This window comes from Carlito syrichta, unplaced genomic scaffold (assembly GCF_000164805.1).
Source record: "Carlito syrichta isolate Samal-C Ts95f unplaced genomic scaffold, Tarsius_syrichta-2.0.1 Scaffold307117, whole genome shotgun sequence".
Classification (NCBI taxonomy): domain Eukaryota; kingdom Metazoa; phylum Chordata; class Mammalia; order Primates; family Tarsiidae; genus Carlito; species Carlito syrichta.
The window spans coordinates 410022-427848 of NW_007251213.1; positions in this window are offsets into that span (position 1 = coordinate 410022).

Genomic DNA, 17827 nt, shown 5'->3' on the forward strand with positions numbered 1-17827 from the left:
TAGGTATCCTTATCCGTATCTGGTCCAGTTCTTAGAGAGAATGCTTCAAACTTCTGTCCATTAAGCAAACTGTAGGCTACAGGCTTATATAGGCAGCTTTTATTGTTTTGGGGAATGTGTCCTCTAAGCCCAGGTGTTCGATAGTTTTTATCAAGAAGGGACACTGGATTTTGCCAAATGCTTTTTCTGTATTTAATGAGATATTCATTTGGTTCTCAGGTTTACATCTATTAATGTGCTGAATTACATTTATCATACATTTATCAAAAGTTGAATCAGTCCTATATTCCAGGAATACAGTCCACCAGGTAATGGTGAATGAGCCGTGAAATGTGTTGTTGGATCCTGTTTGCTAGAATCTTTTCAGAATTTTTGGGTCTATGTTTATCAAGGAAATTGGCCTGTAATTCTTTTATGTTGTCAGGTTCATATCAGATTTGGGTATCAGTATGATGTTAGCTTCACAAAATGAGTTGGGAAGAATTCCATTGTTTTCAATTGCCTGGAGTACTTTCAATAAGATTGGTGACAGTTCCTCATTGCACATCTTGTAGAATTTAGCTGGGAAGCCATCTGGTCCAGGGCTTTTTTAATGAAGAAGTTTCTTATGACTCAGTTAATTTCTGGATTGTCATTGGCCTGTTTTAATGACGAATTGCTTCAACCTTGGGCAGTTGTGTGATGCCAGAAAATTCTCCATTTACTTTAGATTTTCTAATGTATTGGCATATAGATATTCATAGTAATCTCTGATAATCATTTTTACTTCTTCAAGGTCAGTTGTGATCTTACTTTTTTTCATTTTTAATTATGTTTATTTGTATTTTCTTTGACTTTATTTATTTATTTATTTTGAGTTGGAGTCTCCTTCTGTCACCCAGACTGGAGTGAAGTGGCCACTCCCGGCCACTGCAGCCTTGACTTGCTGGGATCCGGCGATCCTTCCGCCTCAGCCTTCCAAGTAGCTGGAACTACAGGCGTGCGCTACCACACCTGGCTAATTTTTGATTTACTGTAGAGACAAGGTTTCGCCAAGTTGGCCAGGTGTGTCTCGAACCCGCAGGCTCAGGAAATTCACTCACTTCAGCCTACCAAAGCGTGGGATTACAGACTGAGCCACCGAGCCCAACTGTTTTTCAATCTGGTAAGGGGTCTGCCTATCTTATTTATTCTTTCAAAGAACCAGCTTTTACTCTTGTTGATCCTTTTAATGATATTATTGTTTTCTATATCCCCTAATCATGACTTTATCTTAGTGATCTGGGTTTTTTGGGTTTTTTTTACTAACATTAATGCTCAGATGATCTTATCTTTCTAGGTCCTTTAGGTTTGATGTTAGGGTGTTTACTTGTAGTTTTTCTATTTTCTTGATTTGCATACTATGAATTTTCTTTTTTTCATGCTACTTTCATGGCATCCCAGAGATTCTGATAAGATGTATCTTTGTTTTTGTTTGTTCCCAGGAATTTTTAAAAATTTCTATCTTGACTTCAGTGTTAGCTCAGAAATCATTCAGGAGCATGTTGCTTAGTGTTCATTTATGTCATCGTATGTTGGGGGGAATCTTCTTGGTGGTGATATTTAATTTTATCTACTGTGAGCTCAGAAGATGTAGGATATTATTTTGACCTTTTGAAATTTTTTTCACACTCGATTTATGTCTGGGAATGTGATTGATCTTGGAGTATATTCCATATACTGATGAATACAATGCATACTCTGTAGTTGTTGGGTAGTGTGTTCTATAGATGACTATTAAATTCATTTGATCTAGTCTTGAGTTAATGTTTTGGATCTCCTTGGTTTTTTTCAAGGCTAAAAAAGCTTTATTGGGAAGACTAAAATGACAGTTTGGTAAATGGAATAACTAGGTTGTATAAGAAAGAACTTGGAAAATACTTCTGAATCTCTTTATCACTTACAACTCCATTTATATGCATCTTGCTCTTTCCTCAGACCTTTCCTTGCTCTTTCCTCAGACCTTTAACTTCAGCTGGAATTAAGCAGAAAGCATGGCTTATTTTGTTTCCCTCAAATCATTATTTTGCTCCAGACAAAATGCTGAATCTTTAAAATGAGCAAGTTATTGGTAATAGTAACTGAGAAAAAACAAAGTCGTGGGTTATTATTTTCTTAGACATAGTATCCCCTTACTCCTAGCTTCTCTAGTTTCTTGTCCTTGTTGGTTTATGGCCTCAATGATCTGTCTAGGGCTTTTAGTGGGATATTGAGGTCTCCAAATATGATTATATGAGTGTCAATATGAGTGTCTTCTCTTAGCTTACTTGCTAGTTTTATAAAACTGGGTTCTCCTATGTTGAGTGAATATAAGTTTAGGGTGGATATTTTTTGCTGGTGGATTGAGCCTTTTATTATTATGTAGTGTCCTTCAATGTCCCTTTAAACTTTTGATAGTTTTAAGTCTACTTTGATATCAGAATAGCTACATTTCCTCTATTTGTTTCCCATTTGCCTGAAAGGTCAATTTCCAGTCTTTAATTTTGAGCCTTTGCATTGAGATGAGTTTTCTGAAAGCAGCAGAATGTTGGATTATGTTTCTATATCCAATTTTCTATGCCTCTTCAGTAACACAGTCTATTCACTTCCAAAGTGATTACTGAAATGTGAAAGTTTATATTTGTCATAGGGCTCTTAGGGAGTTATTTTGCTTCCTTTTTACTTTTGTGTTTATATATGTATGCATTTTCATTTTTTAAAAAGATCTCTATGCTCTACTAACTTTGTGCTTTCCTGTATTTTTGTGATAGGTATGACTGTTCTTTTACTTCTGTGGCCAATATCTTCTTAAGTATATCCTGAAGGTATGGTCTGGAGGTTGTGTGTTGTCTTAGGGACTGAACATATGAGAAGGATTTTAATTCTGTCACTAATGATGTTTCAAGAATAACACTAGGCATCGATTTGGCATCTCGACATAGTCCTATACCTCTCAGAAGCTGGTCATCATGAATACTCTGTTAACTCTATGTTTGACTGTAATTTTGTGATGTGTATGACTCTTCTTTTGTTTCTGCATTCCAAAACCTTCTTAAGCATCTCCTGAATAGCTGATCAGGAGTGGCATAGTCTCTTAGGGATTGGACATCTGGAAGAATTTTAATTATCTGTCACTGAAGAAGCTTAGCTTGACAAGGGTTAGGAAATTCTTGGCTAGAATTTCTTATTTTTGATAACTTTAAAAATGGAAATCCAGACCTTTCTGGCTTGTAGTGTTTTGGCAGATAAGTCTAGAGTAATTCTGATGGGGCATCCCTGGTAGGTGGTCTCTCCTTTCTTTCTTGCTGCCTTTAAGATTTTTTCTTTCATGTGTACTTTGTGGAGGTGGATTTCTATTTGTCTTGGGGATAGTCTTCTTATGTGATACCTTTCAGGGGTTTTCAGACTCTATTGCACTTGAGTGGTCAGCTCTCTAGTGAAATATGGGAAGTTTTCTTGGTGAACTTATGGGATGCTTGTTCCATGGTGTTCTCAGTTTCCACCTCTTCTTCAGAAATATTTGTAAGGTATAGATTTCTCTTCTTGACATACTCCCACATCTCTTGGAGGCCTTGCTTATTTGGGGGGCCCTTTTTTTCTATATTTTTGACAGACAAGGTTAGTTCCATGTTTTGTTTTTTAAACTTTGAGGTTTTTTTTCTTTGCCTTATTTATATTGATTCCTATTCTTGTTCATCTGTTTTTTACTTCTGGAATATAGTTCATTTCCAGTATTTCAGAATGGGCTTTTTTGTAATTGGTCAACTCCATTTTTACTTTCTGTGTGACTTTGGTGAGTCACACTTCTAATTTCTCATAATTCTCTTATCCGTGTAGTTATTTAGTCTCTGAGTTCCGTGACTATCATCTGGGACTGTTTGTTCTGTGGAGATTTTATAGTTTGTGCACTGATAGGTGCTTTTTCAGGCACTGTCTCTTTAAGACTCTGAGAAATTCTTGTTTTTTTTTTGGTTGTTGTTTGTTTATTTGTTTGTTTTCCTTTTTTTCCTCATTTGTAATGAACCACTTTTTCCTCTCTATCTTTCCTCTTTGGTATTTTGCTCGGAATAGTTAATTATACTCTGTTCTAAGGCCCTTTCTGTCATTCAGTACAGATCACTCAGTGAGAGAGAGGGACCATTCTCTTCATGTTCCACCCTGAGAAAGGATACCTTTGCCGCAGAGATTTTTCCTGTGGTTAGTTTGGTCAGGTTGGTTTTTAGACCCATTGTAAGTACTCTCCAGGGAATGAGTCGGATCCCCTGTCTGCTGGTTTGGGATTTGTAGCCTAGATAGCTTTCCATCAGTAATGATTTCAGCGGTCTTTTGTGTTATTTTCTCCCCATGCAAGTTTGCACTCGGCACTGGAAAGAGAACATGCTTCCTGCCACAGGTGAGTTTAATCTACAAGAAAGTTTTCCCAGCGTGGGAACTGGCTGCCAGACCATGCTGATGGAAGGTGCATGCTCAGAAAATGTATGAAAACACGTTTGTTCCGCGTTCTGCTTAGTCTCCAGTTGACCACTGCTGTGCCCTAAACAGGACTTCTCCCACATGGGACCAAAAGCTCTCCCACAGCTGAGAGGGGAGGAACCAATGCAGAGTGTATCAGGATCACCCATGCCCTCTCATATACAGGGTAGGGCTTTAGTTCCAATGCAAACCTGGCAAGCAGCAGGTTCTGGGGCACCCGAATCCAAAGTCTGCTATCACAGCACTGTTTACTTGTCTCAGTGTTTGGAGAGAACTTCACTGGGTATAGGGTGTTTCACTAGCCCTTTGGGTGCCAGTTCAGGATGCCTGTATCTAACAGTAGCTGTGCCCTACTATCTGTCTCACTTGGCAAGAGAGGCACCAGTCTGCTGCTCTACAGTGGTCATCTTGGATCTCTCTCCCACAAATTGTTACATAAACTCTTTATCTGTCATCTCAATTTTTATCTGAGCATTGAATACATTATTTTTAAAAGTGAGAGATTTGAAAGGTTAATAAAGCACATGAAAATTTATTTCATATTAGTCACTAGAAATGCATATCAAATAATTGCATTATGTTCTATTTTGACATAAATGTACTGATGCAAATACATTATAAGAATTATTGTTTTATTTATATAGTCTTCAATACACCACTGCTAATAGTTTTTGGTATTAACCAAAAGCTTTTCCACTTTTCCTATACTCTGAGTCATTCAAGATGTTAAGAGTTGTGCTTTTTATATATATATACATATGAACACATTATGCATATATACATATACATGTATATGTGTGTATGTTTCCTTTAATTGTGAACTTTTTGACACTTGCTATTGAGTCAAAATTTAACACTTTTTAATGTTCATTTAAATACTACAGAAAATATTAAATTGTCCTTCTATAATCAAAATGTTAGCTACCAATTCCACAGTCTCTTCAGTCTGTTGGAGTTTCCTCATCCATGCTATTTATAAATGACTAAAATCTGCATTAAAATTTTAATTAAAGTTCATAATTTTTCCCACTTCTTAGAATTTTGTATGGTTTATCCATTTCTCTTAGTCACCTCAGCTACATACTTAATTTTTTCTGGATTCTCTTCTGTTACATCTCTTTCTATTTTGAGTCTATTCGACATGGGGAAATTACCTCCTTTTCTTAATTTTCTCTAAAAGACCACATATACGGAATTTGTACATTGTCACATTTTCTGAAGGTTCTTGTAAATTACTGAGTTATACAAAATATATTGCAAACTAACATACATAATATTTAGAATGACATGTAGAATAATTCAAAATTTAATTTGAACATTAAGTCACGTGTTAACATTTCCTAGGCTATATCTTCCTCCAGGAAATTCTCAATGGTCATTTCATTTTGTGGACTAATACCCACCATCTTGTTTGGACATTTCTTTTTTTTTTTTTGATTTGGACTCTCACTCTGTCGCCCAGCCTGGAATGCAGTGGCCGCTCCCGGCCACCGCAGCCTCAACCTGCTGGGCTCCAGCGATCCTTCTGCCTCAGCCTTCCGAGTAGCCGGAATTACAGGCATGCGCTACCACGCCCGGCTGAGTTTTTGATTTATTGTAGAGATGAGGTCTCACTGCCCAGGCGGGTCTCGAACCCGTGGGCTCTGGCAATCCACTCACCTCAGCCTCCCAAAGGCATGGGATTACAGGCTGAGCCACCGAGCCCGGCTTGTTTGGACATTTCAATAAGATATTTGCATGGCCGTCTTTGCCAGTTTATCTGGATTATTACTAAGTTGCCATGATTTCCCCACATGGAATGTTCAAGAAAAAAAAAATTCTTTTAATTTTATAGAGGCAGCTATATTTTTCATTCATAACTAATCTGATCTATTCTCTAAATGTTATTAACTCAGAACCTCAACTTTCCATTTGTATAACCTTAAGTCACTTGCTTTTACTTCCTGTGTTTCCATCTATTCATTTATAAAATGAGAATAATACCTATTTAAAAAGTTAATGAGCAGGGCTCGGTGGCTCAGCCTGTAATCCCACACCTTTGGGAGGCTGAGGTGAGTGGATTGCCTGATCCCGCGGGTTCAAGACCCACCTGGGCAGCGAGACCTCATCTCTACAATACATAAAAAAATCAGCCGGGTATGGTAGCGCATGCCTGTAATTCCGGCTACTCGGAAGGCTGAGGTGGGAGGATCGCCGGAGCCCAGCAGGTCGAGGCTGCGGTGGCTGGGAGTGACCACTGCACTCCAGTCTGGGCGACAGAGTGAGACCCCAACTCAAAAAAAAAAAAAAGTTAATGAAATTAGTCAGTTAATAAATATCAATTAGAAACATGCCAGCATGTAATAAGCAATATGTAAGCATTATTATTATTAATATTATTTTCAAACATATATCAAAATGACCTGTCTGAGAGCATTAAAAAACCAGCAGTTTGATATAGAGCATATAAGGATAGACAGGGAATTAGAAAACTTGGATTTTAGCCTTGTCTGTACTAAGAGGAGTGTGATTGCTTTTTATTTCCCTCTGGGTCTCATATTTCTTATTCATAATCAAATAATGTCTCTACTAGCACCATAATTATAAGATGAAAGTGGTAAGATTTGAAATGCTTAGAGTAAGTCAGCAAATATTAGTGTCTTAATTAATCCTAAATAAATAATTTGATTTTATAAGGTAAACTATTTTTGATACATGAGTTCTGAATTCAATTGGACTTAAATTCTGATTACTCTTCCAAAATGTGACATAGTTCTACGAAGCAAAAAATAAGGATGCTTCATTGGTGTATGGTCCGGTTTTTGTAACTGTTGTGGAAGTGAGTGTAATATAGATTATTGTCATTTATGATGTGATTGTAGTTATTGTATTTAAGAGGATATTTTAGTCAGCTTGGACTGCCATAAGAAATACCAGAGAATGGGTATTTAAACAGCAGAAGTTTATTTTCTTATAGGTCTAGAGGCTTTAAAAGATTAAGATGTTCTTATAGTTGGTTTCTGGTGAGGCATCTCTTTCTGGCTTGTAGATGGCTGCCTTCTCACTGTATGCTCATTTGTTGTTTTCTCAATGTTTTCATAGATAAGTGAGACAAACAGACGAGAGAGATGAGGAGAGAGAGATACAGAGAGATTAGAAAAGACCTCTTGGTATCTCTTCCTCTTCTTATAAGGACACCAGCTCTATTGTATTACAGACTCACTTGTATGACCTCATTTAATTTTAGTTATGTCCCTAAAGAGCATATATTTAAATACAGTAACATTGGGGGTTAGAATTTTAACATTTTAATTTTGAGTAGACACAATTTGGTCCATAACAGATGTTATAACAGATGACATTATTTGCCTCCTAAACACTTTTTACTACAATGCATATAAGGAATCACTAAGCAGTCTGTGTGCCTTGATGCATTTTAAGATTTATTTATAGAATAATATTTTGTAATATTTAATACAGAAGGAATCCTACAAAATTAATGCATGTGAAATAAAATGTGATTAAAAGAGGGCCATGTAATAACACAAAGGGAACCTTGTTCTTTACCAGGGGAAGTGAGGGCCAGTTGGAGGCCCAGACCTCCCTGCATGTAGCCTACTTGTGTAGTTAATATTTACATATACCCCAGATCACTATAATAAAATAATTTTAAAATGAAACAAATGGGGGCAGGCTTGGTGGCTCAGCCTGCAATCCCAGCGCTTTGGGAGGCTGAAGTGAGTGGATTACCTGAGCCCACGGGTTTGAGACCTGCCTGGGCAACTTGGCAAGACCTCATCTCTACAATAAATCAAAAATTAGCTGGGCGTGATAGCACACATCTGTAGTTCCAGCTACTTGGAAGGTTGAGGTGGAAGGATAGCCGGAGACCAGCAGGTCGAGGCTGCAGTGGCCAGGAGCGTGCCACTGCACTCCAGTCTGGGTGACAGAGTGAGACTCCAACTCAAAAAAAGAAAGAAAGAAAGAAAGAAGGTAACAAAATGCATGACATAGACAGAATAATGGATTTTTAAATATTTTCAGATGACTAAAAATATTTAATCTGAATTTTGTTTTTTTCTCTAGAAACTATAAACTACTGTCAAGAAGCTGTTAGGGTTTTCCTGAGTTGAAAGTGCTAAACTTGTGGTTTTCTAACATTACTATATCTGTATTCTTGTCTAATCCTTTGTCCTACATTCCAATAATTTTGTCTTTTAGGACATATGTATGATTTATACAGCATTAATCTAATCTAAAAATCCAATTTACAACAGTACATAAATAGTTATTTACTTAGGTATATCTAGTAGCATATCAAGAGTGGGGAGTTGGAGCAGTCCACAGCCACAGTCTTGGCAATAGGACATAAGTACTTGTCTAATTAGCTCTATGGTTACAATTCCCGGCTGGAAAGAGGAGAGAGGCTTTCTACCTCTGAGTTTTAAATAAATGCTAAATTTTGTTAATACGTAAGCATTATTTATTGCTTCACATTCTGTAAATATTGTTCTCAACAAAAATGTTAATAAAAAAACTATTAATTTTGCAATAGTTTCCTCCTCATCACCTCAACTCCAATGACCCCTATGCCATGCTTCTCTTGCAGGAACACATTTTTAGTGGTTGAGAATGGTTCAATCAACCTGTACAATCACTGTCCCAAACCCCTGTGGTACTACAGACTAAAGAGTAGATTTAAAATAATCAATAATAACACAGTGACTATAAACACAGATACATAAAACTGAATTACATCAATATTATCATCCTTTGTGACCACTTATAGTTTTGGTTTAAAACTTATAACATTGAAATGGCACAAAGTGCAAACCCTTCCAAGCATAACATATTTGACTGTATCTAAATGATGTTTTTAAAAGTAAATTAGAACTAAAATGTATGCCTTTTTAAGTTGTGATTATGTTGTTTGCAGTCTGGAGAATGAATTAAGAAATTAAGACATTTCCTCATTGGTTCAACTTCGTAGAAACCTAAATTGTAACTTTATATATAGCTTGTTTTTTATAAGAAATTTGCTTATAATGCACTGGGTAATTTTTTCATAAAATATTTTATATAAATAGTCTATCTAAAGGAGCAAAGTTTACACTGTTAAGAAGATTTAAACACTGCAAATAAAGAGTGGTATTTTTCTTCTTTTTTGTACTATAACATATAATTAATTTGTTTCTACTATTAATGCAATAATTATTTAAATGAATTTCAATAAAATAAAAGCCATCATTAATTTCATTTCATGCCTTTTAATAAAATAATTTTGACTTATGAAGATGGGTGAATTTTTACATGTGTATATTGAAAACTTTGCCTGAAGCACACAAGATATTTGGAACAGCAGGATAATTTGGGATTTCCCAGATCTGCTAATAGACTCATTAATATATATAGAAAATGTATAAAATTATATTTATTAAAAAATAAACAAGCAACAATGCACATAAATAAAATCAAATGTACACATTTTATGTGGCAGAAGAGAATAGTTAATGAAATCACTTGACTAATTTTTTCCAAAATTTAGTACTGTGGAAACTATAAGATGACTGAAATAAGAACAAATTAGCATTGACCACTCTTCAGTTTAAAAAAAAAAACACACAATTTATTTTGGTTGTAACTGGCCTGGTTTCCAACACAACTTGACTAGTGAGAATCGCAGAAATGCTTTTGGTTATTTCACAGAGGAAACAAATAGTAATGCATAGATTAAAAAAAAAAAAAAAGGTAATTTGCAAATTATAGACTATTGTATATTGATATAAATAGGTAAACATTCTGAAAATATGATTTACAAAGGTATAGAAATCAATTTACAAAATAACCATTCCATAATTTTCTATTTTTACATTAACTTTTATATAAATCAGTGAATTTTGTCTTTGGGATTTCATTTGAGAGTTGTGCTTTTTAGCTTCAGGGATAAGAAGAGTTATTACAAGTTTTAAAGATAGTACAAAGAATGAGCTTTTTAATATACTTTATTTTATAAAAGCATGCTCTAAATATTATTTTACCATATTTACACTGCATACAATTTTTCAGATAATATTAAAAATTTTATAGTTCCAGCTTCTTCTTAGTGCTTTATCTGTTTAAAGAATATTTTCTTAAATATGTTTCTCATTTATTGAATATTTTATCGGGGTTGGTTTGTAGTCAACTGAAGACAATTAAGTATAATTCTTAATGCTTTCAACATGTCAAGGTGTATATTCCTATGATAATTTTTATAATTTTTTTGTGTTAAATGCATTCTACAATATATTAAAATGGATACTGAAACCATTTTTATTTATATTTCTTTTTTTTTTTTTTTTTTTTTTTTGAGTTGGAGTCTCACTCTGTCGCCCAGACTGGAGTGCAGTGGCCGCTCCTGGCCACCGCAGCCTGGCCTGCTGGGCTCCGGCGATCCTTCCGCCTCAGCCTTCCGAGTAGCCGGAATTACAGACATGCGCTACCACGACCAGCTGATTTTTTAATTTATTGTAGAGATGAGGTCTTGCTGCCCAGGCGGGTCTCGAACCCGCTGGCTCAGGCAATCCACTCACCTCAGCCTCCCAAAGGCGCGGGATTATATGCTGAGCCACTGAGTCTGGCTTCATTTATATTTCTTTTAAGTTTCACTCTATTGATTGAGTTTTCTGGAAACTAAAGATAGAAAAGAAAACAGGACATACCAACCCTAACATTATTAACAAGCCAATGTCTTTATGGGGGAGAAAGCAAATTTATCAAATGTCTCAAAGGACAACAAATTATAACTACATTTTTGCCTTGTGAATATATCAAATTGCTCATCATTACAGATATAATATATCATTGTGATAGAAATTCAAAAGTCTAAAATCACATTATGAATATTTTGTGGCCAAAAAATTCTTAATTGTAAATGATCGTTTCTCGTTTATAAAATAAGAATTTTCATTAGAAAACATTAAATCTTTTTACTAGATTAAATATTCTAATATTTATTACTTCATAAATCAAATGACAACATGGTGAAAATGTAGTTTTATCAGGAGGCTTTTTTTGTTTGTTTTTTAACTTTTCAATTTTTTATTTTGTGGAGTACAGTTCAGGGTTAAGTATGCAAATATTCATTATGCAGATACTCTGGTTGAAGAGGTGTGCCTCCCCCTTCTCCAGGAAAATTCCAACTATGCCAATCCCACCTCCCCATCCCCGCACCATCCCTCACAGTTTCCCACTACTGTCAATCCTTTTCTTATAGTATTACAATAGTTGTTCAAGGTCCAATTATGAGTGAGAACATGTGGTGCTCAGTTCTTTGTTTCTGTGAAAGATCACTCAGTATTATAGACTCTAATTCCAACTAGGTTGCCCCGAAGTTCATGATTTTGTTCTTCTTTATGGCTGTGTAATATTCCACTGTGTATATGTACCATATTTTTTTAATCCTGTCTTCTTTTGATGGACAGAATGGTTGGTTCCATGTTCTTGCTATTGTGAACAATGCTGCAATAAACATATGTGTGCAGGTATCTTTTTATAGAGTGATTTGGGTTCTTCCAGGTATATTACCAGAAGGGGGTTTGCGAGGTCATATGGAAAGCCAATTTTTAGAACTTTTAGGAATCACCACACTGTTTTCCACATAGGCTGTACTAGTTTACACTCCCACCAATAGTGTAGAAGTGTTCCCTTTTCACCACATCCTCTCCAGCATCTGTTATTTTTTGAGTTATTGATGATGGCCACTCTTACAGGAGTTAGGTGTCATAACAGTGTAGTTTTAATTTGCATTTCTTTGATGACTAGTGAGATTGAACATTTTTTCATGTATCTGTTGGCTGTTCATATGTCTTCTTTTGAGAACTGTCTGTTTGTATCTTTTGCCCACTTTGTAATGGGCAGTTTGTTTTTTTCTTTTTAACAAGTTATAGCTCCTTGTAGATCTTAGATGTTAGACCTTTGCCAGACATAGATTTGGCAAATATTATTTCCCAGTCTGTGGACTGTCTCTCTGCTCTTTTGATGGCTTCTGTGACTTTGCAGAAGCTTGTCATTTTGATGAGGTCCCACTTGTCTATCTTATCTGTTATGGCATAGGCACTTGTGTTTTGATGAGGAATTGGTTGCCAGTTCCAGTTTCCATAAGGGTGTCTCCTGCATTTCCAAATGTTCTTGTAGTTTGAGGTTTTAAGTTTAGGTCTCTGATTCATTTAGCGTTGTTTTTTTTTGTGTACAGAGATAAGTAGGGGTCCTGTTTCAATCTTCTTCATGTGGTTAGCTAGTTTTCCCAGCACCATTTATTGAACAGGTTCTCCTCTCCCCAGTGGTTGGTGGTGGAGGCTTTGTTGAAGACGAGTGGGTTGAGAAATTGAGGTCTTGCTTCTGGAATCTCATTTCTTTTCGATTGGTCTATATGCCTGTTCTAGCAATACCAGGCTGTTTTGATTATTGTAGCTTTATAATAAAGTTTAAAGTCTGGGAGTGTGATACCTCCTGCTTTATTTTTTCCATTATTTTTTGTTTTTTGTTTTTTGTTTTTCTGAGGATTGTTTTGGCTATTCAGGGTCATCTTTGTTTTCATATGAATTCCTCTACTATTGTTTCTAAATCTGGGAAGAATGCTGCTGGTATTTGGATGGGCATTGCATTAAATCTGTAGATTGTGTTAGGTAGAATGGATATCTTAACAATGTTGATTCTTCCATTCCATGAGTATGGAATACTTTTCCACTTGTTTGTGTCATCTTAGATTTTTTTGAGGAGTGTTTTGTAGTTTTCATTGTAAAGATCTTTTACCTCTCTGGTTAGAAGATGTCAAGATATTTCATTTTTTTGTGGTTATAGTGAATGGGATTGTGCTTTTTATTTGGGTTTCTGTTTGTTTAATATCGATATATAGAAATGCGATTATCTTTTGCACATTTATTTTATACACTGAGACTTTGCCAAAATCCTTTATCTGTGCAAGGTGGCTTTTGACAGATTCTCCTGGATTTTCTAGGTATAGAATTATGTCATATGCAAAGAGAGATAACTTGATTTCCTCTTTTCCTATTTGGATACCCCTGATTGTCTTCTCTTCTCTGATTGCTTTAGTTAGGACTTCCAAAATTTGTTGAACAGGAGAGGTGAGAGTAGGCATCCTTGTCTTGTTCCAGTTTTCAGGGGAAATGGTTCCAATTTCTGTCTGCTTAGCAGTATACTGGCTGTGGGTTTATCCTAGATGGCTCATACTATTTTGAGGTACGTTCTGTCTATGCCTAAATGTTCAAGGGTTTTTATTTAAAAAGAGTGCTGGATTTTATCAAAAGCTTTTTCTTCATCTAATGATGTAATCATGTGGTTTTTGTTTTTTATGTCTGTTGATGTATTTAATTACGTTTATGGTCTTAAAAATGGTGAACCAGTCTTGCATTCCAGGAATAAAGCATACTTGGTCTGGTGGATGATTTTTGATATGTTTTGTTGAATCTGGCTTGCTAGGATCTTGTTGAGAATGTTATCATGTATGTTCATCAAAGATATTGGCCTATAGTTCTCTTTCTTTGTTGGATCTTCACCTGGTTTGGGTATCAGTGTGATGTTAGCTTCATAAAATGATTTGGGGAGAGTTCCATCTGTCTCAATCTCCTGGAATATTTTCAGTAGGATTGGTTTCAGTTACTCCTTATATTTTTTGTAGAATTCTGCTGGAAAGTCATCTGGCTAAGGGCTTGTTTTGTAGGTAGTGCTTTTTATGACATAGTCAATTTCCTGGATTATTATTGGTCTATTTAGTGTCTCAATTTCTTCTTGTTTCAATCTGGGGAAGTTTTGTCAGAAAGTCCTCCATTTCCATTAGGTTTTCAAGTGTGTTTCCATACAAGTGTACATAGTAGTTTCTGATAATCTTTTGAATTTCTTCAGGGTCAGTTGTGACTTTATCTTTTGTGTTTCTGATAGTGTTTATTTGGACTTTTTCTCTCTTTTTCATGGTTAGTCTAGCTAGGGGACCATCAGTCTTGCTTATCCTTTCAAAGAAACAGTTTTATTTCATTAATTTTTTTGTATTATCTTTTTTGCCTTCTATGTCCTGGATTTGGGTTTTTATTTTGGAGATCTGGATTCTTCTGTTGAAGTTAGCGTTTTGGTGGTCTTGGCTTTCCAGCTTCCTTATGTGACTTGTTATGCTGTTAGCTAGTGATCTTTCCATTTTCTTCATATGTGTTTGTAGTGATATGAATTCCCCTCTTTCTACTGATTTCATGACATCCCAGAGGTTTTGGTAAAATGTTTCTTCATTTTCATTTGTTTCCAGGTATCTTTTTATCCTTGTTTTGTTTCCTATGTTGACCGAGGAGTTGCTTAGCATCATGCTGTTTAGTGTCCATGATTTGTGGGTTACATGGGAACTTTGTTGGTGTTGATATTTATTTTAATTCCCCTGTGGTCTGAGAAGGTGCATGGCAGAATTTTAACCTTATGAAATTTGTTTATGCTTGATTTATGTCAAAGAATGTAGCCGATCTTAGAGTACGTTCCTTGTGGTGAAGAGTAGAATGTATATTCTGTAGTCATTTGGTGGGTCACCAGTGATGAGATGAGGAAAGTTTTCTTGAATACTTTCATTGAATTCTTGTTCTAGGATGGTATCTGTCTCTCTCTCTGCCTCAGGAAGTCCAAATCCTCTTAGATTCGGCCTCTTGAAATAATCACTCATCTCTTGAAGGTGTTGTTCTGTCTTTTTAAGCTTCTTTTCTGTTTTTGACAGTTTGGGTTAGTTCTATATTTTGGTCCTCAAGTTCTGAGATTCTGTCTTCTGCTTAGCTAATTCTGCTTTCCATGATTATCAGTTTGTTTTTCATTTCATTTACAGTATTCTTTACTGCTGTTATCTTAGTTATCAACTCCTTCCTATTTTCCTCTTGTCTCTCCTCAATTCTATTTATTCTCTCTATTAATGTCTTGATATCTGGGTTTGTAATTTGAGATCAGTCATTCTGGGGTTTCTTCTTTGTATTCCAAAGTCTGTTTTCTCAGTGTCTGATCTTCCATGGGTATGTTGAGACCCATATTCTTCTTTTGGTTTTTCTTCATTTGTGTAGATTTTCCTCTCCCCCCTACCACTGTTTTTTTCCTCTTCTTTAATTCTATTGTTCAGGGATGGCAGGGCTGCTTTTACTTCTGTTTGCTCAATCTCCTGTTCTTCCTTATGTGGAACCTCTAACTTTGTTCAATTCTGAAGCAGGAATGTGGGTTGGGGGCTGTACTTTTTGCAGTTTTGAGATTTAGTTGAGCTGGGAGCTGTGATTCAAAAATCTGTCTGTAGATCCATCCCAGTATCCACTAACAGGTGTATGGGCACGCTGGAACCCACTTCCCACTGCCTTACAATTTGGCCACGTAGTGGAGGCACGGATTTGGTCCCTGAAAGCAAAATGACGTAAGGAAAAGGAAAATAATCAAAAAAGGAATGAGGGGCAAGAGGAAGGTGGACAGAGAGAAGCGTAAGAGGGAAAACAGACAGACATACCAACTAACAAATGAAAAGAGACACAGACAGAAAAAATTTTAAAAACCCAAAAATATACAGATAATCATACAAACACACAAACCAACAAAAACTTTCCTATTGATGTACTCTTCTCATACCCAAACAGGAAGTGTAAAGAAAAAAAATCAGTCAAATAAAAGAAACAAATCAAGTATGAAAACGTTATCAAAAACAGAAAGAGAGAAAAAACTAAAACAAAAAGCAAAAAAAAAAAAATGAGCAAAACAAACAGACAAAACAAAATAAAGTACTAAACTCATTCTGAGGTCGTTTCTGTAAGTACACTGTCCTTTCAGCTCTGATCTGTAGCCCGTCCCATCTGCACTCAGTTCAGACTGATAGGGTTGCTTACAGCTTGGATCAGATGCCCCAGGCCTACTGTGGAAGGAGGTGGATCAGACCTGGATTCACCAACTTGCTGCCTGTCAAATCTGCAACTCAGATCTGACCTATCTGTGTTCGATTCAGCATAGAGGAGGGACTTTTGTCTCTCCTAGTTTGATGAGATTACCTTAGGTTTCATGTTGGAAGCTGGGAGTAGATAGATGGATCTGAGCAGTGCTGGGCAGAGCTGGGTGGAGCTGGGTGGGGCAAAGCATGTCTCTGCCTGGTCCTGGGACAGAGAAAATGGCTGCAGTTGGTGTTTCCTCACCAGGGCTGGTGCTCCTCTCTGGATCTCCCCAATCTTCTCTCTCCACTGATCACATCTGGGACTCCAGCTGATTTGCTATAACAGGTGATAGTGTGGGCCAGGTGCCAGGTGATGAGAATCTGCTGGATTTGTAGTCTCTTCTCAGATGAGTCCCGTGAACAGCAGAAAAAGTCCGTGAACAGCAGACAATCTTGCACTCCCACAGTTCCGATCTCAGGGTGGTGGGGGCTTGCAGTTGCCCTCAGAGGGAAGCCCTGGGTGCATGAACTTGAGTCTCCTCTCAGACAGACTTTCACTCACCCACCAGCACACGCCTACTCATGCAGAGAGTTTTTACGGACACTTGCTTTTGTGGAGACTCTCACAGCCTAATCTTGTGACTGTAAACGGAGTCAGGAAGCTTTTCTGTGTGTGAAGAGATGAAGAACGTATGTATACATTAGGTCATTATGTTAATTTTGGAATTTTGCATAAAAATATTGCGATCTTTTCCTGAATCACATAAACAAATAAAAATTCTGCCCTAATATTACATTTTTATACTTTTAAGCTTATGTGAGAAATATAACATTGCTTATCCACTTTTTAAAATCTAACATTTATAAATTATTGACTCTTTAATAACACACTCCCTAAAGCCATATAAGTACTTTAAACACATTGTCTCATTTGATCAATTACTTCATGTATTCAATTCTTCTATAATCATAAGTATTATAGAAAAGACGATGCTCAGAGTTTAAGAAATATGCCTAAAATTGCACACCTAGAGAAAAAATTCAAATTGAGATTAATATTTACATACTATAATTCCAAAGTCTAATACCATGTTTACCATATATTTTTGATTAGTATATATTCATTATAGAGACAGTTATGACTGTATTGCCAAAATGATGCCACCATACAGAGGTCAGATTATGAGTCCTTTATTGATGCCAGTGACCAAGAGTGAACTAGTGTCCCAAAAAACTCTTGGACCCAAACAGAGTGAGTAGTGGGTTTTTAAATGTAAAAATTACATAAGTTGTACAGTTTGATTGTTATTTCTTGGCAATACATTTGATTAGCAAGGGGTACGAATGGTTATAGAATTTATGCAACTAGGGAGTTTCCAACCACCAAAAAGTACAGGAATATGGATGTGCGGGATTACAATGGGAAGGTTATATAAGGGGGTTATTCCTAGGTTGATA